Here is a 24,446-nt window from a genome sequence, read left to right as displayed (position 1 = left end):
TTAGCAAGGGTGTCCTGCTCTGTGACTCTATCAGATCACCTCATTCTTCTGGGTTCTATAGCATACGGACCTTGTCTTTTCAATTTCCTCTCATATCGAAAACTCGCCATTCTGGAAATTAGTCCAGTAAATCTTCATTGAACACCTTCTATGACAAGTAAGTCCTTTTATACAGAAGTAATCTAGAAGTATACACAGTACTCCAGGCTAATCACATCAAGATCTTATATAATCATAGCAGGACAGCCTCCAAGCAGATGGCATGAATATCTTTTTCTCCTTCCTGTAAAAAAAATTCTCTCCCCTTGCCTTTCCCTTCTATTTCCTGCTCTGGCTTCCTACCTATTCTCGCCTATCGATGACATCTACTTGACTTATCCCCTCCTTCCCTTTTCCGATGGTCCATTCTCCTCTCCTATCAGATTTCTTCCCCTCCAACCTTTTACCTTTCCTCACCACCTGGCTTCACCTATGATCTTCAAGCCATTCACTTCTCCCTCCCCCCACCTTTTTTATTCTGACATCTTCCCTCCTTCCTTTCCAGTGCTGAGAAAGGGTCTTGGCCCGAAACATTGACTGTTTTTTTTCATTTCCATAGTCGCTGCCTGAGCTCCTTAGTTCCTCCAGCATTTTATGTGTGTTGCTTTGGATTTCCAGCATCTGCAGAGTTTCTTGTGTTTATCATAAAGGGATGTCTCTAATCTCTTACTCAGATCCACATACTCAGCACAACATACCATTTGCCTGTGTTATGATCTGCTCACTTTTAATTTTTAGCAATTTTTAGCATACGTATCAGAAGCAGCATCACAAAGTTTTGAGATGATATAATATTTATGAAATTTATGAAGTATTGGAAGATGATTATGGACTTCACAACGCCACAGTAAGGATAGTTAGAATCATAGAGTCATAGAGCATTACAGCACAGAAACAGGCCTTTTGGCCCATCTAATCCTTGCTGAATTATTATTCTGCCTAGTCTCATTAACCTGCACCTGGACCATAGCCCTCCATATCCTTCCCATCCATGCACTTATATAATTTTTCTTAAATATTGAAATCAAATCCTCATCCACTACCTCCACTAGCACTTCATTCCACACTCTCATGGCCTTCTGAGTGAAGAAGTTTCCCCTCATGTTCCCTTCAAACATCTCACCTTTCACCCTTAACCCGTGATCCCTAGTTCTAGTCTCACTCAACCGCAGTGGAAAAAGCCAGCTTGCATTTACCCTATCTACAATCCTCATAATTTTGTATATCTCCAATAAATCTCCCTCATTTCCCTGTATTCCAGGGAGTAAGTCTTAACCTATACAGAAGTTGCCCTATAATTCAGGCCCTCATCCTTGTAAATGTTCTCTGCACTCTTTCAACCTTATTGACATCTTTCCTGTAGGTATGAAGTCAGAACTGCACACAAATTGAATAGCCAGAGGTGTAACAGAATGCACTTTGATGCAGAGAAGTATGAATTGCTATTCTCTGGAATACTTGAGTGGGAAAAGGGGAACTCTTCTTGCAAAAAGACCGTTTAAAAATTGATTTAAGAGTGGCTTTTGCGATGATGAGAGATCTTTATAGATAGATAAAAATGTTATCGCCTCCAGTCAATGGGTTAACATGGAAGCACCAGAGATTTGAAATTACTGGCTAGAGGTTATGAACGTTAGTAAGTCCTAACATGGAGACTTAACAGATTCTGATGTACAGAACTTGAATATGGGAAAATGATTCAGGAAATAATGATAAAAGAGAATGTAGAAAGTACCTCAGGATAAAGGACTAATAATTGGTATGTGGAACCAAGTATGGACATTCCTTATGTGCTGTATGTTATGATTCTTTGACAACAGTCCATTAATATTTTTGAGGAGAGGCCAGATAGAATTCTCAGAGCAATTTACATAAACTATGTTTTACTTTAATAACACTTAACAAGATAAGCATATTTTTAATTAAGAATCAGAAAGCTCGAATGCAAAGGTTATTATAGGTCTGTATGGATAATTGCCAAAGAACAGGAAGGCAATGAAGGCTTCCTGATAAATGTCCACGGAATTATGGCTTGTGGCTTTGTGTTTGACAGAATGATTTGTTTCAAATTATATTTCTCCCACATAGTTCCTGGATTTTACTATATGATATGTGTAATCACAGCAAATCTGGTTTAGATCCTTCTCGGGAGTTGAGTAGCGAGCTACAATGATTGCGAGGCTCTTGGTCATTGAAAGATGCCTCAATACCTCCTTGTGCCATTGGATACTCAATTTTCTCAAATTGCAGACCCAAATCAGTTCAGATTGGCAACAACATCTCCTCCATGATCTCCAGCAGCACAGGTGCACGGCAAAGCTGGCAGTACCCACACCAACAGGTTCAGGAATAGTTACTACCCGTCAGCCATCAGGCTCTTAAACCAAAGGGGATACCTTGACTCAACTTCTCTTGCCCCATCATTGAAATGTTCCTATAATCTATAGACTCACTTTCAGGGACTCTTCATCTCATGTTCTTTATAGTTATTGCTTAATTATTTATTATTATTATTATTATTATTATTATTATTATTTATTTGTTTTGTATTTTCACAGTTTCTTGTCTTTTACACACTGGTTGAATGCTCAATTTGGTGCAGTCTTTCATTAATTCTATGATACTATTTTGGATTTACTGAGTACACTTGTAAGAAAGTGAATCTCAGGGTTGTAAATAGTGATATTAATGTAATTTGATATTAAACTTGCTTTGAACTTTGAAAGAGCATAGTACTTCTGACTAAGCCCTGAAAATATAGCCATTACAACCTGCCTTTTAGCAAGTTGAGCAATACAAAGAAAGTTCCTGAGGAACTCAGCAAGTCAGGCAGCATCTATAGAGGGAAAAAAAAAATAGTCGATGTTTCAGGCTGAGAACTTTCATCAGCACTGGGAGTGAAGGGGACAGAATCAGAATAAGAAAGGAGAGAAAATGGGTACAAGCTGGCAAATGACATGTGAGGAGGAAGGTGGGTGCATAGCAGAAGAGGGTGAAGTTGGGAGAAATATGTGGAAGAGGTAAAAGGGCTGAAGAAGAAGTGTAATAAAAGAGGGCAGTGGAAAATGAAAGGAAGGGAATGAGGTGGGGAGCGATGGGCAGGTGAGGAGAAGAGAAGGGATGAAAGGGGAGCCAGAAGAAGAAGGAGGGACCAGGGAAAAGTACTGGATCTTGGAGAAATCAGTGTTCATGCAATCAGATTGGAACTTACTCAGATGGAATATGAGGTGTTGCTCTTCCAACCTCAGTTTGCACTCAGCATGCCAGTAGAGTAGGCCTTGGACTGACATGTCAGTGTAGCAATAGGAAATGGGTATCCACCTGAGATCTTGCCTTTTGCATTGGATAGAGTAAAAGTGCTAGATAAAGCAGTCCCTAGACTCCGTGGGTTCTGACTAGACCATAAGACCATAAGACAAAGGAGCAGAAGAAGGCCATTCAGCCCATCGAGTCTGCTCCGCCATTTTATCATGAGCTGATCCATTCTCCCATTTAGTCCCACTCCCCCGCCTTCTCACCATAACCTTTGATGCCCTGGATACACAGATACCTATCAATCTCTGCCTTAAATACACCCAATGACTTGGCCTCCACTGCTGCCCGTGGCAACAAATTCCATAGATTCACCACCCTCTGACTAAAAAAATTTCTTCACATTTCTGTTCTGAAAGGATGCCCTTCGATCCTTAAGTCATGCCCTCTCATACTAGACTCCCCCAACATGGGAAACAACTTTGCCACATCCACTCTGTCCATGCCTTTCAACATTCGAAATGTTTCTATGAGGTCTCCCCTCATTCTTCTAAACTCCAAGGAATACAGTCCAAGAGCGGACAAACGTTCCTCATATGTTAACCCTCTCATTCCCGGAATCATTCTAGTGAATCTTCTCTGTACCCTCTCCAACGTCAGCACATCCTTTCTTAAATAAGGAGAACAAAACTGCCCACAGTACTCCAAGTGAGGTCTCACCAGTGCCTTATAGAGCCTCAACATCACATCCTTGCTCCTATACTCTATTCCTCTAGAAATGAATGCCAACATTGCATTCGCCTTCTTCACTACTGACTCAACCTGGAGGTTAACTTTAAGGGTATCCTGTACGAGGACTCCCAAGTTCCGTTGCATCTCAGAACTTTGAATTCTTTCCCCATTTAAATAATAGCCTGCTCGTTTATTTTTTCTGCCAAAGTGCATAATCATACACTTTCCAACATTGTACTTCATTTGCCACTTCTCTGCTCATTCTTCCAATCTATCCAAGTCTCTCTGCAGACTCTCCATTTCCTCATCACTACCAGCCCCTCCGCCTATCTTCGTATTGTCAGCAAACTTAGCCACAAAGTCATCTATTCCATAATCCAAATTGTTGATGTGAAATGTAAAAAGAAGCGGCCCCAACACTGATCCCTGTGGAACACCACTGGTAACCGGCAGCCAACTAGAATAGGATCCCTTTATTCCCACACTCTGTTTCCTGTCAATCAGCCAACGCTCTATCCACGTATGTAACTTTCCCTTAATTCCATGGGCTCTTATCTTGTTAAGTAGCCTCATGTGTGACTGATGTAGAGCAGGCTGCACCAGGAGTACCATATATAATCAATGACCCGACACAAATTGGGAGACAAAGTCCTGACAAAACAGACATGGCAACCTGTCTTTCAGCAGGTTTAGTTAACTTCCCGTAGCCATTCCCATTCATAGAGGCTTAGTGAATGTCACAGTTCACCGCTTTGTTTCCTGGAATTCTTGAGCATTTGCCCATTCTGTGTCGGGCATCACAGTGGAACAATTTGGATTACAGCATGGGACGAAACCAGAATCAAAATAATTTCCAACTCAGCTTCAAAGTCTCCTGGCTCTGTCTTGCCATGTAACACGGGTCAGGTCTTCTTGATCTAACCTTCTGCCTGAAAGACTCTGACAAATTTCTACAGATTTACCATAGAGAATATTCTTACTGGTTGCACAATTCTTATTGGTGTTCTTATTGGTGTGGAGGCACAAATGCACAGGATTGGAACAAGCTGCAGAGGTTTGTAAGCTCAGCCAGTTCCATTATGAGCACTAGCCTCCCCACCATCAAGGACATCTTCAAAAGGTGATGCCTCAAAAAGGCAGCATCCATCAACAAGGACTCCTCTCATCCAGGACATGCTCTCTTCTTATTTCTGCCATCAGAGAGAAGATACAGGAGCCTGAAGACACATACTCATTGTTTTGGAAAAGGTTTCTTCTCCACCATCAGAGTTCTGAATAGACAGTGAACCAACCTTTGGACACTCTCTCACTATATTTAGTCTTGTTTTGCTCTACTTATTTGATTTAATGTTTTTATACTGCCTATAGTATCTCTTGTTGTAATTTATAGTATTGCAATTTATATATTCCACTATACTGCTGCCACAAAACAACAAATTTCATGACATATGTCAATGATATTAAACCTGATTCTGATCACTACCCATTGCTCTCACCTACTCAGTTTCACCTGTGTTACTTACCACTTGCCAAATTTAGCTTACTGTGCTTTTTTATATTGATAACTGTTGGATCATTTCGATTTGGTCGACATCTTCTGGATGGATCATGAAACCATCTTTTTCACTTCTTTTATGTCTTTTCCATTTTGTTTCTTGTCTTCAACATGATTCTGAAACTATTGGAGCTCGTGTTTCGTTGTTTGGAGATCGTTTGTGTTTCAGTGCTCTACAGTCTCCGGGAGGATTCTAGGAGGCAGAGGTAGCATGAATGAGCCTTGTGGTGAGAAGACTGCAGGTTGGTGCGTGAGCCAATGTTTGACCCAATACCTCCAATTAAAGCCTCCATTATTTGCTGATTAGAGCAACGAGGGTGATTGAAATATCATGGCAAATGCAGAAGTTTGGAGATCACTTGGGCGTTTCAGCATTCTGCAAGTCTCCGATAGGATTCTGGGAGGCAGCTTGTGCGAGCCTTATAGGGGGCAAGCTGCAGGATGGGTGCAAGCCAACGCTTGGCTCCATTTCGCCGATTGAAACTCCCGTTGCTCGCCGATTAAAGCAGCAAGGGAGATTGAAACATCAAAGCGAGTGCAGAGGGTGAGCACCGGCTGCCTGTCTGTTGATCAGTTACACTGTCCTTGCTGCTGTGCATGGGCTGGAGAGTATTGCCAAGGTTTTTTCTGCATTTTGGATGCGGACTTTGGATTTTAGACTCTATTTTTCAGTCTTATAGTTTTTATGATCTGTGATTTTTTTCACCTGATCTTTTTGTTTTTTTTTGCATGGGGATGGGGATTTGGGGGTTCATGTGCCTGATCTGTTTTGTTTGGTGTTCTTCTTTGCGGAAGAAGGGATTTGGAGGTTGATGTACCTATCCTGGTCTGTTTTTTGGTGGGGTTGATGTGCTTGTTCTGCTTCTGTTCTTTTTTCTGAGGGGAAGTGGGATTTGGGAGTTGATAATTGTGCTGCCTTTCTTTTCATTCATGGTTTCACGGCTACACAGAGAACTGAAGAATTTCAGAGTTGTACACTTTGATAATAAATGAATCCTTGAATCTTTAAAATGAATGGAAAGTGAGAGGACGGAGAATACAGTCAATCAGTCATATTTACCCATATTAAGGCAATTATTAATGATACAAACAAATGGTAATGTAAACTTGGGCATACATCACACCTCCATTCATATTTTCTATTCTGTAAACATCTAAGCTCAATTACTTACTGGGAGTACTATGCCACAAAACAGAAGGAAGTCATGCACCCATTCCTTTATGACCCCTTTCACGACCATTAGCACTATTGCCAATCCCCCATGCTTAGCTGAATTTCAGGGAACTTTTCTCTTCAACCTCCGCAGAGGCCCCTGCTATCTCATAATCTCTATCTCACCCGCCAGCCAAGTAGCAATTCAAAGTCCCTGTGGGAACCTCTCTTCACAGATGGGACTTTGAATTGAAATAGCCCAAGCTTCTTACTCTACAACAGGAATTCTGCAGATGCTGGAAATTCAAGCAGCACACATAAAAGTTGCTGGTGAACGCAGCAGGCCAGGCAGCACCTCTTCCTAGAGATGCTGCCTGGCCTGTTGCATTCACCAGCAACTTTTATGTGTGTTGCTTCTTACTCTACAGATGGTTTTGGCTCAAGATACAGAAATATAAAGAATTGAAGGTATGAAGTCATTACTAAGATGAGAGGTTGAATATTTTCTGTGAAAATGCTGACTTCATGTTTCACTTAGAAACTTACTGTAAATCCACAATAACCATACAGTTGGAGGCTGATAGTTCCCATATTAAGGATGTCATAATGTATGGTATGCAATTGCTACTTTATTATCAATAATAGTGATTGGTGCATTGTTTTACAGCACTATCAATCAGCAATCAAGGTTGGACTCCTGCCACTGCCTCCACATTCTCCCTTGACCACATGGGTTTAGTCAGGGCATGAAGGGCTACAGGAAGAAGGCAGGAGACTGGGACTGAGGGGGAAATGGATCAGGCCATTATAAAATGCCAGGGCAGACTCAATGGTCCAAATGGCCTAATTCTCTTCCTATACCGATGATCTTAAAGTCTTATGGGATTTCTCCAGGTCCTCCATATTCAACGATGTGTGGCTTAGGGTTATTGAGTTGTGGGCATGCTACTTTGACACTGGGAGCATGGTAATATTTGCAGGTGTCCAGCAAAATCCTTGCCGATTTGATTTGACTCAAGTGACACATTTCACTGTATGTCTTGATGTACATGTGACAAATAAAGTTAATATATCTATCTCTTTAAATTTGATAGTATAGAATCTACCTCAGATATTTCCAAAAATCATACAGTGTTTTTCAAAACAACACACAAAAAGTGTGGAAGGAATTCAGCAGGCCAAGCAGTATCTATGGAAAGGAGTAAACAGTCGATATTTTGAGCTGAGACACTTCTTCAGGACTTTTTTTCAGGAGTGTTTTTCAAAATTACTTCCATTGGCATTTTTATCAATAATTAATTTTAATATCCAGATTGAGTATCCAAGAAAAACATTTTATAGTAATACAGGAAAATGTAGCTAGAAAAATGTTTTCGATGAATGTTTTTCTTGTTTTGTGAAACAGACCGTTTTAGCTCAATGAGCCACCGTACCCTGCAAACCACCTATTAAATGTAAGACTAGTCGCAGAACAATTCACAATGGCCAATTATCCTGTCAACCTGGATGTCTTTGGACTGTGGGAGGAAACCAGAGCACCTGGAGGAAACCCATGTGGTCACATGGAAAACATTCAAACTCCCGACAGACTGCACTAGAATTGAACTCTGAACTCCAATCCTCCCAGGTATATAGTGTCGTGGGACTCTTACATTTGTGCATATATTAAAAGCCTACAGTTCAAACGAAAGAAGAATAAAGTATTCACCCCCCTTGGAAGTATTCATGTTTTATTGTTTTACAATATTCAATCACAATGGATTTAATTTGGCTTTTTTTGACACCGATCAACTGAGAAAAGACTCCTTAGCGTCAAAGAGAAGACAGATCTCTAAAAAGTGATCTAAATTAATTAAAATTATAAAAAAAATGATTGATTACATAAGTTGTTCGTCCATCATTGATGTCGATGAGGACCTGGACACCATTATGATGGTGTCGAGACCAGCGTGTGATTTGGATTTAAGTGAGGGAGAGTTGCGCAGCGTCAGCCTCACTCTCTCTTCCCAATTCCCATCTGGGTCCAGTGGCAAGATAGAGTCTAGACGGCTGGAGATGGGACTAGGTGCAGTGGATGACCAGGACGTATTCTGTGTCTTGTCCTGCTCTACACGTTCCACGACGCTTGCAGAGACCGCCTTCTTGACCGCTGGACCTTCCATTGGTCTCGTCCGCTCAATTCGCCGGAGTTTGTCTTCACATGCTGGGATAGACAACTCCCTATCTCACCGAGGGTTTGAGGCCCGTCGGCTGCCCTCACCTGGTTTAGCCGGCTTGTCGCATGCAAACAGCTACAGGGAGCCACAGGTGAGAGCTGAGTGCCAGGTGGGGACCAAAGGTGGACTAACATAAGTATTCACCCCTTTTAATGGTGCAGCCAATTGGTTTTAGAAGTCACATAATTAGTTATATATAAATCTATCTGCAGTCAAGGTGTTTCAATTGTAAAAATATATCTGTTTCTGGAAGTCTGAACTGTTGGTCATTCAGGATCCTGGCAAAAAGCTACACCATGAAGACAAAAGAACATGCCAAGCAACTCCATGAGCATGTTATTGAAAAGCAAAAGTCAGGAGATGGACACAAGAAAATTTCCAAGTCACTGAATATCCTTTGGAGTACAGTTAAGTCAATCATCAAAAAATGGAAAGAATATGGCACAGCTGTAGATCTGCTGAGAGCAGGCAGTCCTCAAAAACTGAGTGACTGTTCAAGAAAGGGGCTAGTGAAGAAGGTCACCAAGAGACCCAAGACAACTCTGGAGGAGATACGAGCTTCAGTGGCTGAGATAGGAGAGACTGCGCATACAACTGTTACGCAGGTGGTTCATCAGGCGCAGCTTTTTGGAAGAGTAGCAAAGAGAAAGCAACTCTTGAAAACAGCTCACATGAAATCTCGGCCAGAGTTTGCCAGAAGGCATGTGGGAGAATCTGAACTCGACTGGAAGAAGGTTCCAGTTGAGCTTTTTGGCCATCAGACTAAACACTATGTTTGGCGTAAACCTAACATTGCACATCATCAAAAACACACCATCCCTACTGTGAAATACGGTGGCAGTGCATCAGGCTGTGGAGATGCTTCACTGCAGCAGGCCCTGGAAGGCTTGTGAAAGTAGATGGGAAAATAAATGCAACAAAATAAGGAAATCCTGGTGGAAAACCTAATGCAGTCTGCAAGGGAACTGCCACTTGGGAGAAGATTTGTTTTCCAGCAAGACAACAACCCCAAGCAAAAAGCCAAAGCTGCACAGGGGTGCCTTAGAAACAACACATATAATATCCTGGAGTGGTGAAATCAAAGTCCAATCCAACTGAGAATTTGTGGCTGGACTTGAAAATGGCTGTTCACTCATGATCTCCAAGCAATCTGACAGAGCTTAAGTAGTTTTGTAAAGAAAAATGGGGAAAAATTGCAGTGTCCAGATGTGCAAAGCTGATAGAGACCTTTCCACATAGACTCAAGGCATCTCCTAAATACTCACTTGAAGGGAGTGAATACTTATGCAATCAATTATTTAATGTTTAATAATTGTGATAATTTTAGACCAATTTGTAGATTTTTTGATTTTTTTCTCTTTGATATGAAAGATTATTTTCTATTGATCAGTGTCAAAAAAGCCAAGTTAAATCCATGGTGATTCAATGTTGTAAAACAATAAAACATGAAAAATTCCAGGGGGTTGAATACTTTTTATAGGCACTGTAAATATACACTATATCTTAACTAGGATTTCATGAACATCCCATTGCAAAATATAAGTTGCTCATAACAGAAAAACATATAGTAACAGATGTTCATTTGTGATAGACGTCAGGAAACAAATTACTCTTAAAGTTGAGATTATCTTAATGGAATGTTTATTTTCAATTTTTTAAAAAAATCCAATAAACCATATCTGAGGCTTAATGATTCTTTCACATAAAACTTCAAAATTGCACAGAAAGTAAAATCTAATTGCACAATACAATATCAATTTGTGTTCATTTATGTTTGAGACAACAGTAATAAAAATTTCCCATAACTATTAACAAGCTTGAGTGAATGGAAGGGGGAGTAGGGACTTCAAGGCTTCAATGTTATGAATGTTCTATGGGGTTTCTTTGTTTTGAGGATGTCTGTCAAGAGGACAAATTTCAGGCTGTATACTCTGATATTAAATGTGCTTTGAAATTTTGAAGCTTAAGTACTTGTGATTCATAGTTCAAAATGCAGGGATTTTCATAGTAAGACAAATTGGGAATATGAAGGGATTAACCTATGAGGAGAGATTGAGTCGCCTGGGACTATACTCTCTGGGGTTCAGAAGAATGAGAGGGGATCTTATGGAAATATACAAAATTTTGAAAGGGACAGATAAGATACAAGTAGGAAAGTTGTTTCCATTGGTAGGTGAAACTAGAACTAGGGGACATTGCCTCAAGATTCAGGGGAGAAGATTTAGGACGGAGATGAGGAGAAACTGTTTTTTCCGGAGAGTGATGAATCTGTGGAATTCTCTGCCCAGGGAAGCAGTTGAGGCTTCTTCACTAAATATATTTAAGATACAGTCAGATAGGTTTTTATATAGCAAGGGAATTAAGGGTTATGGGGAAAAGACAGGTAGATGGAGCTGAGTTTACAAACAGATCAGTCATGATCTTATTGAATGGCAGGGCAGGCTCGATGGGCCAGATGGCCTACTTCTGCTCCTATTTCTTATGTTCTTATGTTATGTTCTTATGAATCTGACATAGTACATGAAAATATGTGCACAGGTAGATGTGGAAGCTTGATTCTTTAAAATTGGGAAATGATCCTAATTAACCTAGAAAAAGAACTTACTATGAAGTCTAGATTTTAACTTCCATTAATCCACTGGTCATCACACAATAAACTTCTTATGAAATGCTAATAGTGTGGAACTACGGGCATCTTTCTCCATAAGTGCCGGGAAGCTTGGGATTCCCAAGCAAAAATGTATAAAGGTGACATTCTGAAACTCCTGAGTCATGCTGAGGGCAAATTCCCAATTTCTCAAGAAGTCCAACAGCAGATTCTACTCATTTTATGTGAGGGAGAAAGGTAAGTTTCAGATAAGTTGTATTACTTTAGTTGATTTACTTGAGTATATTTAATTTTTTAAAATGTGTGGACTATGGATGGAGCGAATAGCCAGAAAATATTTCCCAAGGTGGAAATGACTAATACAAGGGGAAAATGGTTTTAGAGTGATTGGAAGAAGGTGCATGGGGAATGTCAGAGGCGTCAGCACATCCTCTGACTGTGTTGGTTGTTAAAACAAACCTTTAACGTCCTTACTAATCAAGAACCTATCAACGTCCACTTGAAATATATCCAATGACTTTGCCTGCATAGCTGTGGCAATGAATTCCACAGGTTCACCTCTGGCTAAAGAAATTCCTCATCATCTATTCTCAAGGGATGTCCTTGTATTCTGAAGCTGTGTCCTCTGGTCCCAGACTCCCCCACTATTGGAAACATCCATTGAACTGCCACTCTGTCGAGGCCTTTCAATTCATGGTGGGTTTCAATGATACACCCTTCATTCTTCTAAACTCTATTAAGTATAAGCCCAGAGCCATTAAGCGCTCCTCATACATAAAAATGTTTATTCATGGGATCATTCTTTGGATCCTTCTCTACTCTCTCCAATGCCAGCGCACACTTTCTCATGTTTAGAAGCCTAAAACTGGTCATAATACTCCAAGTGCAGTCTGACTAATGCCTTATAAAACCTCAGCTTTACATTCTCAGAACTAATTGAAAATTGCTCAAACTATGACAACTATATTTTGCATCCAATGTCATTTGAACCTCACAAATTGAACTTAAAGGATCAGCGAGTTTGGATATTATAGTCAACATCTACAAAGCAACATCTACAAACCTCTTCCCTTTGATCCCCATTGCATCATTCTTGTGTCTAGCAATGAGGGTTCATGGCATGGTGCAGGAAAATGTCAACTATTTTCCATCTATCTCTCAATGAAGGCAATGAAATTCACCATTACCCTTGAACGCACCAGTGCAGCCATTGGTTCATAAAGGAAAAAGGCCCTTGTGTCAAATCTAATCAAAGGTATAAAGGTGCATCTTATTATCAAAGTATGTGTTCAGAACACAACTCTGAGATTCGTCTTCTCCAGATTGCCATGAAATACAGAAAACCATGGAAGTTGTTGAATGAAAAGACATCAGCCCAGCCCCATACAAAAAGAAAAAGAAACAAAAATTCTCAAACCCCAATGACTCAAACCCTCCCTAGCATAAAAACCAACAGATCGACCACCCAGAAAATGGCAGCTAGTACCACACACTGTCCCAGATGCTACCATCCGGGAAATGGTACAGCAGCATAAAAGCCACGATCAACAGGCTCCGGGATAGCTTGGTACAACCCTAAATCTCCAGCCTCCTCCCTCACAAAAAAACTAACATATCATCCACTAGGAATGCATAACTCATGAACTGAATTGAATTGAATTGACTTTATTACTTACATACTTCATATACATGAAGAATAAAAATCTTTACATTAAGTTGCCATTCAAATGTGCAATGTGCAATTGCAGTAATTCATAATAAATATTATATACAACAGGATGGTGAATATAACATAGAAATACAATTGCATCAGCACGAATTAAGCAGTCTGATGGCCTGGTGGAAGAAGCTGTCCCAGAGCCTGTTGATCCTGGCTTTTATGCTGCTGCACCATTTCCCGGATGGTAACATCTGAGACAGTGTGTGGTTGGGGTGACTCAGGTCTCCAATGATCCTTCAGGCCCTTTTTCCACACCTGTTTCTGTAAATGTCGAGAATAATGGGAAGTTCACAACTACAGATGTGCTGGTCTGTCCACACCACTCTCTTCAGAGTCCTGCGATTGAGGGAAGTACAGTTCTCATATCAGGCAGTGATGCAGCCAGTCAGGATGCTTTCAATTGTGCCCCTGTAGAAAGTTCTGAGGATTTGTGGGGGGCATACCAAACTTCTTCAACTGAGGTGAAGGAGGCGCTGTTGTGCCTTTTTCACTGCATAGCCAGTATGAACAGACCACGTGAGGTCCGCAGTGATGTTTATGCCGGGGAACTTAAAGCTGTTCACCGTCTCAATCCTAGATCCATTAATGTCTACAGGGGTTAGCCTGTCTCCATTCCTCCTGTAGTCCACAACCAGTTCCTTTGTATTTGCGACATTGAGAGAAGGGTTGTTTTCCTGACACCACTGTGTCAGGGTAATGACTTCCTCTCTGTAGACTGCCTCATTATTATTTGAGATTAGGCCAATCTGTGTGATGTGGTCAGCAAATTTAATTAGAAGATTGGAGCTGTGGGTGGTGACATAGTCATGGGTATACAGAGAGTAAAGGAGGGAGGTTTAATACACAGCCCTGAGGGGTACCTGTGTTGAGGGTCAGAGGAGCAGAAGTGAGGGATTCCATTCTTACTACCTGTTGGTGATCTGACAGGAAGTCCAGGAACCAGCTACACAAGGCACAGTGAAGGCGAGGTCTCTGAGCTTCTTGTCAAGCCTGGAGGAAATTATAGTGTGACTAAACATGTGACGTTGATGAAGATAGAACAGTAGAAGTAGTGTATATGTATTTCAGCAAGGCATTTGATAAGATAACCCATGCAAGGCTTATTGAGAAAATAAGGAGGCATGGGATCCAAGGGGACATTGATTAGTGGATCCAGAACTGGCTTGCCCACAGAAAGCAGAGTGGTTGTAGATGGGTCATATTCTGCATGGAGTTTGATGACCAGTGGTGTGCTTCAGGGATCTGTTTTGGGACCCCTACTCTTCGTGATTTTTATAAATGAGCTGGATGAGGAAGTAGAGGGATGGGTTAGTAAGTTTGCTGATGACACAAAGGTTGGGGGTTTTGTGAATAGTGTGGAGGGCTGTCAGAGATTACAGTGGGACATTGATAGGATACAAAATTGGGCTGAGAGAAAGGTACTGATTTGTAACAGGGGATACATCGCGCAACATCCACCCAAACCGAGATTCACAACCTTTCCCTATTATAACTCAGATGCTCAAGTCCTAGTAACATTCTTGTAATTCCTTTTAAGTCCTTCATAAGGATTTTCATGAACATTTTGTGTGCATTGGTCAAGGTTTCTAGCATCTGTAGAAGCTCATAAGTCAGAATGCTCATGGTTCACTGGGCAACAATGAACCATGCCTTCCTCTATGCTACAGGGACCTTTCTATTTAGAGCACATTCCTGAAAATTTACCATCAATGCAGAGTCTGCAAGTTCCTCCAAATGCAGTGGAAGCATGAATGAACCTCCATCAGTGTCCTCTTCCAGGCCAACATTCTCAGAAATACTGCCTAAGTTAGAAATATTAAAGCCACAACATTTATAGGTCTGATACCAGTCTCTCAAACACACTCTGTATTCTGATATTTGTCATGGGAAGGGATTACCAGGCAGACATATAGAAGATTCAAGGATATGTACAAAGCCTCCTTAAAGAAATGAAACATCTCCACTATTTCCTGGGAATCTCTGGGCATGACCACTGATGGTAGTGGCGAGACATTCAGAAGAGCATGAGGTCAAACATCAGGAGGATACAGAAGCTTTGCATTAGTGGTAGAAGGAATGGGCTACTTCACAAACTGTCCAACTATCTTACCCATCTGGCACTTCCTGCCCATCTGTAGAAAAGTCTGACATCCCATATTGAAATCATTAGCCATCTCTACACATTACCCAATAAATCAGGATGAGAGCAAGTCATTCTCAGTCCAGAGCGTTTGCTGAGAAGAAGAGTGTGTAATAACAATATAATTAATTTGCTATATTGGTCAGCTAGGTCTACATTCATCTAGCAGAAAAACTTATCAGCAAGATATTGTAGAATGTCGTGGATTAAATATTCCTTGTCCTGGTTGACAATATTTACAACTTAGCATGTTGTGGCTTGGATCTATCCAGCTTTATGGTCTTTTAACTCAACAAGTAATGAAGCAAGTGGATTTCAGCCTTTGTGCCGCATTAATATTTGCAAAGATGCAAGATTTATGAACTAATTTAAATTACTCAAATTACTGTAATACTTTCAAGTCAGATTTTGGCAGTATTCGGTCACGTCCTTTGTTTTTGAATTAATAAAAGTCGGTCAAAGCACAACATAATTTCATAGAAACATGGCATTATTTGGTAAGTAGTGAATTAGATGTCAGTTTACGGCATAATAATTTATATTCTTTGGAATGCAAACTATAATTACAAAATTCAAAGATCTATAAAATGTATGAAATATCATACATAGTGTAGTGAGACGGTAAAGAAGGACAGGCAGATGTAAGGCACTGAAAAAACCATGAGGAGAGAAAAGATGAAATATGAAGGTAAGCTAGCCAATAATATAAAACAGGATTCCAAAAGATTTCTTTTTCAGATATATAAAGAGTAAAAGAGAGAGGTGAGTGAATATCGGGCCCATTTTCTGGTTGGCTGCCAGAGATTTATGGTGTTGGGCCTGCTTTTTTTAAAGTTATATCCCAGTGATTTGGATGATGGAATTGATAGCTTTGTGGTCAGGTTTGTGGATGATACAAAAGTAGGTGGAGAGGCAGGTCATGTTGAGGAAGCAGGCAGTCTGCCGAATCACTCAGATAAATTGGGAGAATGGACAAAGAAGTAGCAGATGGAATATAGTGCAATAAAGTGTATATTCATGCTCTTTGGTAGAGGGAATAATAACCTAGACTATTTTCTAAATACAAACTGTAGGAAGAAAATTCAAATTTTGTGATGTAAAATGCGTGGATCTTCGACTTCCTCATTGGGAGACCACAGTCAGTGCAGATCAGTGATAACATCTCCTCTTCGCAGATAATCAGCACAGACACACTACAAGGGCACATACTTAGCTCTACTCTTTCTAAACTCATGACTGTATGGCTAGGAACAGCTCAAACACCATCTAAAATTTAGTTTACACCAATGGTGTTGATGAAATGTCAGATAGAAATGAGAAAGCATACAGTGGTGAGATAGATTGATAGATTGCCTGGTTGAAACTTGTCACAACACAGCAACTTCACACTCATTGTGAATTAATTGCGGACTTCAGGCAGCGAAAGTTGGGAAAATACATATGACCCCTCAACAGTAGATAGGGTGAGCAGCATCTCAAAGGATCTATCATGGACTCAACATATTGCATTTCAAGGATAAGCAAACTGACATCAATCTCCCGTCCCAACTCGTCTCTAATTAAACTCACTTGGCTCTGTTGGGTAAGCCATTGTCATTAACACACACAACACTACAGTCCTGAAGAAGGCAGGTTATTCCATTCTCCGCCAAGACAGACAGAGGAAATAATGCAAGCATGTTTTAAAAGCTTCCTTGAGACTTGCTAAGCATCTATCCCTGCTGATTTATGGGAATCCTTGGCCCATGGCCTACCAGAATGGAGAAGGGGAAATGGACATGGCTTTGAGAAACATGCCCTTTCATCAGGAGTACAGAGAAACTGTAGATGGTTGAATGAACGTAGCACCTCATAAACTATCCATTTGCCAACTCTCTCAAGCTTCCACTGCTCTGCCAGTGACTTATTGACCACATCAGCCACATTAAAAATGCAGTGGAAGTGAATAAAGTTATCATTGACCCTGAGAAGAAGTAAATTAAATTAGCAAAAGGACACCAATTTTAAAGATTTCTTAAGCTCACTAGTCCATTGTCCACAACAGCACTTTAAAACATGCGCCTAAAGTAACTTCAAAGAAAGTTAAGACTTTTATTTTCAACAGTAAAAACATTAGGAAGCATAGGACCTCATAACTTTTGAGCCCAAATGGTCAATAATGATGGTTCGATCTAAATAAACATTCATTCACCATACTTCATTAGGTTATTGGGGAGATTTAATATGTCACCAAAGATATTAGCAAATTTCTACTGATATACCATAGAGAGCATTCTGGCAGGTTACGTCACTGCCTAGTATGGAGGCTCCAATGCACTGGGTCAACAGAGGCTGCTGAAGGTTGTAGACTCATCACAGGCATAACCCTTCCCACCACCGAGGATATCTTCAAAAGGTGGTGTCTCAAGAAAGTAGAATCCAGAATTAAGGACACCCATTATCCCTGAGATGCCCTCTTTTCATTACTACCATCAGAGAGGAGATTCCAGGAGCCTGAAGAAAAACACTCATTCTTTCAGGAACAGCTTCCCCTCTGCTATTAAATGTCTGTATGCTCCTTAAAGACCTCACAAATACTCTTTTGCACCAGTTATTTTTCTAATTTATAATAATTTTTAGGTGTTTCACTCTCTGCCTGGATTTAGGTCATGCTTCACAGCTTTGGAAAGACCACTTGATTTGTGTATTGTATCTGTTTATGGATGGCACTAACCTCCTCCCACCTACCTCACTTCATCTCACTCTGATACCGAATCCCACACAAAATTTTACCTGAATGTCCTCTAGGATTTATTAGTGATTACCTTGTGCTTATGGGTCCTGGTATTGGTCCGCTCCATTAATGGAGCATCTCCTCAACACCTTCCCAAATAAACCAATGCCATAATTTTAAGGGTTACCATAAGTTCACCTCTCCAGATTTATTGTAGATTAATCTTCCCTAAAATTATGTTCTTCCAATTGTGACATCATCCTTGCAAATCTAAGTAGGTCTTTACACAGGACCTCCATATTTTATTTCCCCAAATTCCTTTAAAGGTGGTGTGACATAAATAATGAAAAGGTTTCATACTCTTCTATTATTCCTGTCGGGAAAGATTTTGCAACTAATTTATGAAGAATCATGGATAAATTTTGGTGTTTGATCCCCAAATATGCCAGGCATGTCTCTGTAGACGGAGGGTGGAGCTTAGGATGATGGCGCCTAACAATGACTCCTTTGTTTGCATCTTCGGAAACAGCTCTATTGCCGTCTTTATTATCTCTATTTTTCTCTTTCAGGTTTCTTTTGAGGACCCTGACCTGGAGTTACATGCTGACTTCTGTTCTTTGCGGGAATGAGACCCGCTCTCAGTGCCTCACGACAGGCCATTTTTCAATATGCCAAGGACGCGGGCTGCAAGACTAGCGCGCCTTCAGGGTGCCGGATGTTCGTGGCTCTGGATGCTGGCAAATTCGAGGTCAGTGCCACCGCCTGGTGTGTTGTGGGAGTACACGAATGATCGAAAGCAGCGAGCTGGCTGCTGACCGTGTTCCCAGAGACCTTGGATCTTTGAGCACAGAGCTCGGAAAAAGCGACGCAACAGAACTTTACCACCATAAACTGATGAGTTGTTTTGTTATGTCTCCCTTCTCGTTGTGACATGGGGACACCTCTTTTTCCCTTATTAGGGAGGGAGAGAGAGCCTGTGGTATGTCGAATTACCGGGAGAACGAGTAATCTATGGGGTACTGCAAATCTGTGTCTTTAGTGATGCTTTGCTGCATGCTTGAGTGCTCGGTGGAGGATGCTGATGCTTTTTTGCTGGTGGGGGAGAAAGGGTCATCACTTTTCTGCTGCTTATGCATGGGAGGAGGGAGTTGGGGGGGGGCTGTGGGGTTCTAACATTTAACATTCATTCCTTGGGGCATTCCTCTGTTTTCGTGGATGTTGGTGAAAAGAAAGAATTCCAGGATGCAAATTGTATACATATCTCTGACATTAAATGTATCTATTAACCTATTGAAACCTATTGAAAACTAGCAGAAATAAGCATAAAGATAAGACCATAAGATATAGGAGAAGAATTATGAACCATTTGGTCCAGCTAGTCTGCTCTGCCATTTCATCATGGCTAATCTATTCTTCATCCCAGCCCCAATCTCCCTGTATCCTTCATGCCCTGACTAATCAATAATCTATCAGCTTCTACCCTAAATATTCCCAATGGCTTGGCCTCCACAGCTGCCTGTGGCAAAGAATTCCATAGATTCACCACTCTCTAGCTAAAGAAATTCCTCCTCATCTCTGTTCTAAATGGACACCTTTCTGTTCTGAGACTATGTCTTCTGGTCTTAGGCTCCCCCACCATAGAAAACACTCTCTCCACATACACTCTATCGAGGCCTTTCAATTCACAATTCAGTTCCAATGAAGTTTGTCAATATTCATACTCATCACTTCGACCCCCTCTCACTCTCCACACAGGTTTTGTCTCTTTCCCAGTTCTGATGAAGGGTCTTCAGTCTTCAATCTGAAATACTATGTTTCTTTTTTCAAGGATGTGTCCTGGCCTGCTTAGCATTTACAGATTTGTTTTAATTACGTACTCAGAGATGTTCTTCCCACTCCTGTGACGTCTTTATACCCCATTGCTCGAGATCTTGCTTCTTCAAAGATCAATCATGAAAAATCTTGCCTCTCTGATAAAAAAAAATAGGTCCAAATTCTTCAAGATCTGATCATTATATTCAAGATTGATGCAATACTTAAGAGCAGTCTTTCATGTCTGGTACTGAACTGATAATCCATAAGCTCCCTCAAGTGACCTTAAATGATCCTGAAAAATATTTCGGTAAAGAGCAAGTTCATTATCCCAGGAGTCCTGGCTAGTACTTGTCCCTCATAACATCAGAAAAATACATTATCAGGTCAGTGTTACACCATAGCTAATTGGAGAGTGATATATGCAAATTGGCTTCAGCATTCATGAGAAAAAGTTTTGGAGGGCATTTCTTTGCACGAACTAGACCATTGCTTTTACTTTTCTTTAATTACCTAATGAAAGAAGAAAACATCACTCTTGCAAACCCAATTTTTCCAAAGCTAGTTAAATTGTTCAGAAATAACATTCTTTCATCCTGTTAAAAATGTGGTTTTCAATTCACAGTCTGAACATTTGATTGGCTTTAATTCTAAATAATGTAGAACATACCACGTAGAACATTATAACACAATGTAGGCCCTTTGACCCACAACATTGAGCTGACATTTTAACTTACTCTAAGATCAATTTAACTCTTCCCATCCATATTGCCCTCCATTTTTTTAAATCATTGATGCATCTATCTGAGAATCTCTTAAATTTCCTGAATGCATCTGCCTCTACCACCATACCTGTCAAGGTTTTCCACACAGTCACCACTCTCTATGTAAAAAATGTACCTCTGACATTCCCCTATACGTTCCTCCAATCACCTAAAAATTATGCCCCTCTTATGAGACATTTCCACCCTGGGAAAAAGTTTCTGGTTGTTCACTCAATCTAAGACTCTTATCATCTTGTACACCTCCATCAACTCACTTCTCATCTGCCTTTGCTCCAAAGAGAAACGTCCCAGCTCACTCACCTTACGTTCATAAGATATACTTGCTAATCCAGATGACATTCTGGTAAATCTCCTCTGCAACCTCTCTAAAGTTTCCACATCCTTTCTTTGATGAGGTGATCAGAAAGGAACACAACATTCCAAGTGTCACCTCACCAGGGTTTTACTGAACTGCAACAGTGCAGAGTTACTGTTCAAGAGCTGATGTCAAACCTTTGCAGACTTATTGACAGAGTTCCCGACAAATTCCATGGAGGAAAATGATTTTCACACTGAAATGTTTTTGCTGAAATTTGGTGTCCTTTTAACCACATAGAAACAGTACCTGCTGTTACATTTATGTGCAATAACTTTCATCATAGGACTGAAGAACTTCACGAATGTTGAGAAATTATACAATTTATAATTTCAATGGACAGATTGTTCAAGCTTTATTATTATGGTTCATGGCCTCTTTGTAAAGTTCAAAAAGGTTATTGGCTAGAAAACAATCACCCAACAACCTCTATTTATCATAAGTACAATATAAAATTTCTTACTGGTTCATCACATTTGCTTTAAAGCAATGATCTCTTTAAGATGCATATGGTATCTGTAATGGGCTGGGTTGATCAAACCCAAACTATTCGAGGGTCCAGGAGATGTGGTAAAAGGCAGACTAAAACAACAAAGCAACTTAAGTCTAATTTACGACCATAAAGAGAAAGCACAAATAAAACATACTAAATACTATGTAATAAGTCACAAAAATTTCCAGAAAGGTTTTGGTGCTCACAATACTTAATCACTATTTGATTGTTGCTGTTGTCAGGAAAACTCCGAATCCTAACTCACTCATGAAACCACCCTGGGTTCCAGACATTGATCATGATTTTCAGTCTAGGTGAGGTCCAAAGAACCCAGGAAAGTTACCCCAATAAATACGAGTTCCACAAGTGTAGCAAGACACACAGACACAAACTCTTTGATCTTTTGTTCTCATGCTATTAACTCAGCCTGCTTTCTATCATTCAGATAATGCATGTGCTCATTAACAATGTATTCAGCATACACTTATAAATCAATTAGACACTTTAATGATCATTCCTTATCGATCAGTCCACCAACACTTTGGACATAATGTTCCTTTACTTAAAAAAAAACATCAATATTACATCACACTATAAGAACATAAAATTTAGGAACAGAATAAGGTTGTTTAGCCCATTGAGTTTGCTCCACCATTTCAACATGGCTGATCCAGTTTTCCTCTTAGCCTCTGGCAATGATCTTCACATCATCAATGGGGACGGGAGAGGTTGCGGGGTATTGGAGGGTTGCAGATGTTGTTCCCTTATTCAAGAAAGGGAGTAGAGATAGCCCAGGAAATTATAGACCAGTGAGTCTTACTTCAGTGGTTGGTAAGTTGATGGAGAAGATCCTGAGAGGCAGGATTTATGAACATTTGGAGAGGCATAATATGATTAGGAATAGTCAGCATGGCTTTCTGAAAGGCAGGTCATGCCTTACGAGCCTGATTGAATTTTTTGAGGATGTGACTAAACACATTAATGAAGGTAGAGCAGTAGATATAGTGTATATGGAATTCAGCAAGGCATTTGACAAGGTACCCCATGCAAAGCTTATTGAGAAAGTAAGGAGGCATGGGATCAAAGGGGACTTTGCTTTGTGGATGCAGCACTGGCTTGCCTACAGAAGGCAAAGAGTGGTTGTAGACGGGTCATACTGTATTCTGCATGGAGGTTGGTGACCAGTGATGCGCCTTAGGGATCTGTTCTGGGACCCCTTCTCTCCGTGATTTTTATAAATGACCTGGATGAGGAAGTGGAGGGATGGGTTAGTAAATTTTCTGATGACACAAAACTTGGGGGTATTGTGGATAATGTGAAGGGCTGTCAGAGGTTACATTGGTAAACACAAAATAATCTGCAGATGCTGTGATCAAAGCAACACTTTCAGTACGCTGGATGAACTCAGCAGGTCGGGCAGCATCAGTTAGAAATGATGAGTCGACGTTTCCGGCCGGAACCCTTCGTCAGGACTGAAGAATGAAAGATGGGGAAGGATTTGAAGAATGCTTGTAGCTTCAGTTGAAAGACCAGTAATTTGAAAGACAAAGGGGTCGGGGAGGGGAAGCATTGACGTCATAGCCCTGAAAACAATGGGTAGTAGAAGAAGGAGGCGGAACCATGAGAGAGCTGGGGGAGGGGTAGAGTGAAATAGGGATAGAGGAAGGGAGGGGGAGGGAATTACCGGAAGTTGGAGAATTCTATGTTCATACCAAGGGGCTGGAGACTACCTAGACGGTATGTGAGGTGTTGCTCCTCCAACTTGAGTTTAGCCTCATCATGGCAGTAGAGGAGGCCATGTATGGACATATCTGAATGGGAGTGGGAAGCAGAGTTGGAGTGGGTGGCTACCAGGAGATCCTGTCTGTTATGGCGGATGGAGTGGAGATGTTCAAGCAGTTCCCCAATCTGTGTCGGGTTTCACCGATGTAGAGGAGGCCGCACCGGGAGCACCGGATGCAACAGATGACCCCAACAGACTCACAAGTGAAGTGTTGTCTCACCTGGAAGGACTGTTTGGGGCCCTGAATGGTTGCAAGAGATGAGGTATAGGGACAGGTGTAGCACTTACGCTTACAGGGATAAGTGCCGGGTGGGAGATAAGTGGGGATGAACGTGCGGATAAGGGAGTCGCGGCGGGACCGATCCGATCTTTGTCGAGCACCTCCACTCCATCCGCCATAGCCACCCACTTCAACTCTGCTTCCCATTCCCATTCAAATATGTCCATACATGGCCTCCTCTACTGCCATGATGAGGCTAAACTCAGGTTGGAGGAGTAACACCTCATATACCTTCTTTAGGATTGTTGGTTGGCTTACCTTTGTCTTCCATCTTTACCTTCTTGATGTCTTTTTTAATTGTCTTCTGTTGGTTTTTAAAAGCTTCCCAATCCTCTAACTTCCCTCTAATATTTGCTCTATTATATGCCCTTTTTTTGCCTTTCATGTTGGCTTTGACTTCTTTTGTTAGCCACGATTGTGACACCTTGCTTTCAGAGTACTTCTTCCTCTTTGATATATCCTGTGCCTTCCGAATTGTTTCCAGAAATTCCAGCCTTTGCTGCTTTGCCGTCATCTCTGTCAGTGTTCTTTTCTGATCAATTCTGGCCAACTCCTTTCTCATGCCTCTGTAATTCCTTTTACTCCACTGTAATACTGATTCACCTAACTTCACCTTGTCCTTATCAAATTTCAGAGTGAATTCAATCATATCATGATTACTTACCGCAAAGTTCCCTTCTACCTTAAGGTCTCTAATTAATTCTGGTACATTGCACAACACCCAATCCAGAATAATTGATTCCTTGGTGTGCTCTACCACCAGCTGCTCTAAAAAGCCATTTTATAGGCACTCCAGATTTTCCCAGTCTA

General features: G+C 40.9%; 1 protein-coding gene across 1 annotated transcript in view; it reads right to left on the bottom strand.

The window, feature by feature from the left end:
* The window catches only part of csmd3b (CUB and Sushi multiple domains 3b), a 2,134,893-nt gene that overhangs the window by 1,990,454 nt on the left and 119,993 nt on the right, over window positions 1-24,446 (bottom strand). The window lies entirely within an intron of this gene.

The sequence above is a fragment of the Mobula birostris genome, chromosome 1, assembly GCF_030028105.1.
Source record: "Mobula birostris isolate sMobBir1 chromosome 1, sMobBir1.hap1, whole genome shotgun sequence".
Lineage (NCBI taxonomy): Eukaryota > Metazoa > Chordata > Chondrichthyes > Myliobatiformes > Myliobatidae > Mobula > Mobula birostris.
The sequence above is the reverse complement of the archived record's forward strand: the minus strand, read 5'-3'. Positions and strand labels throughout refer to the sequence as shown.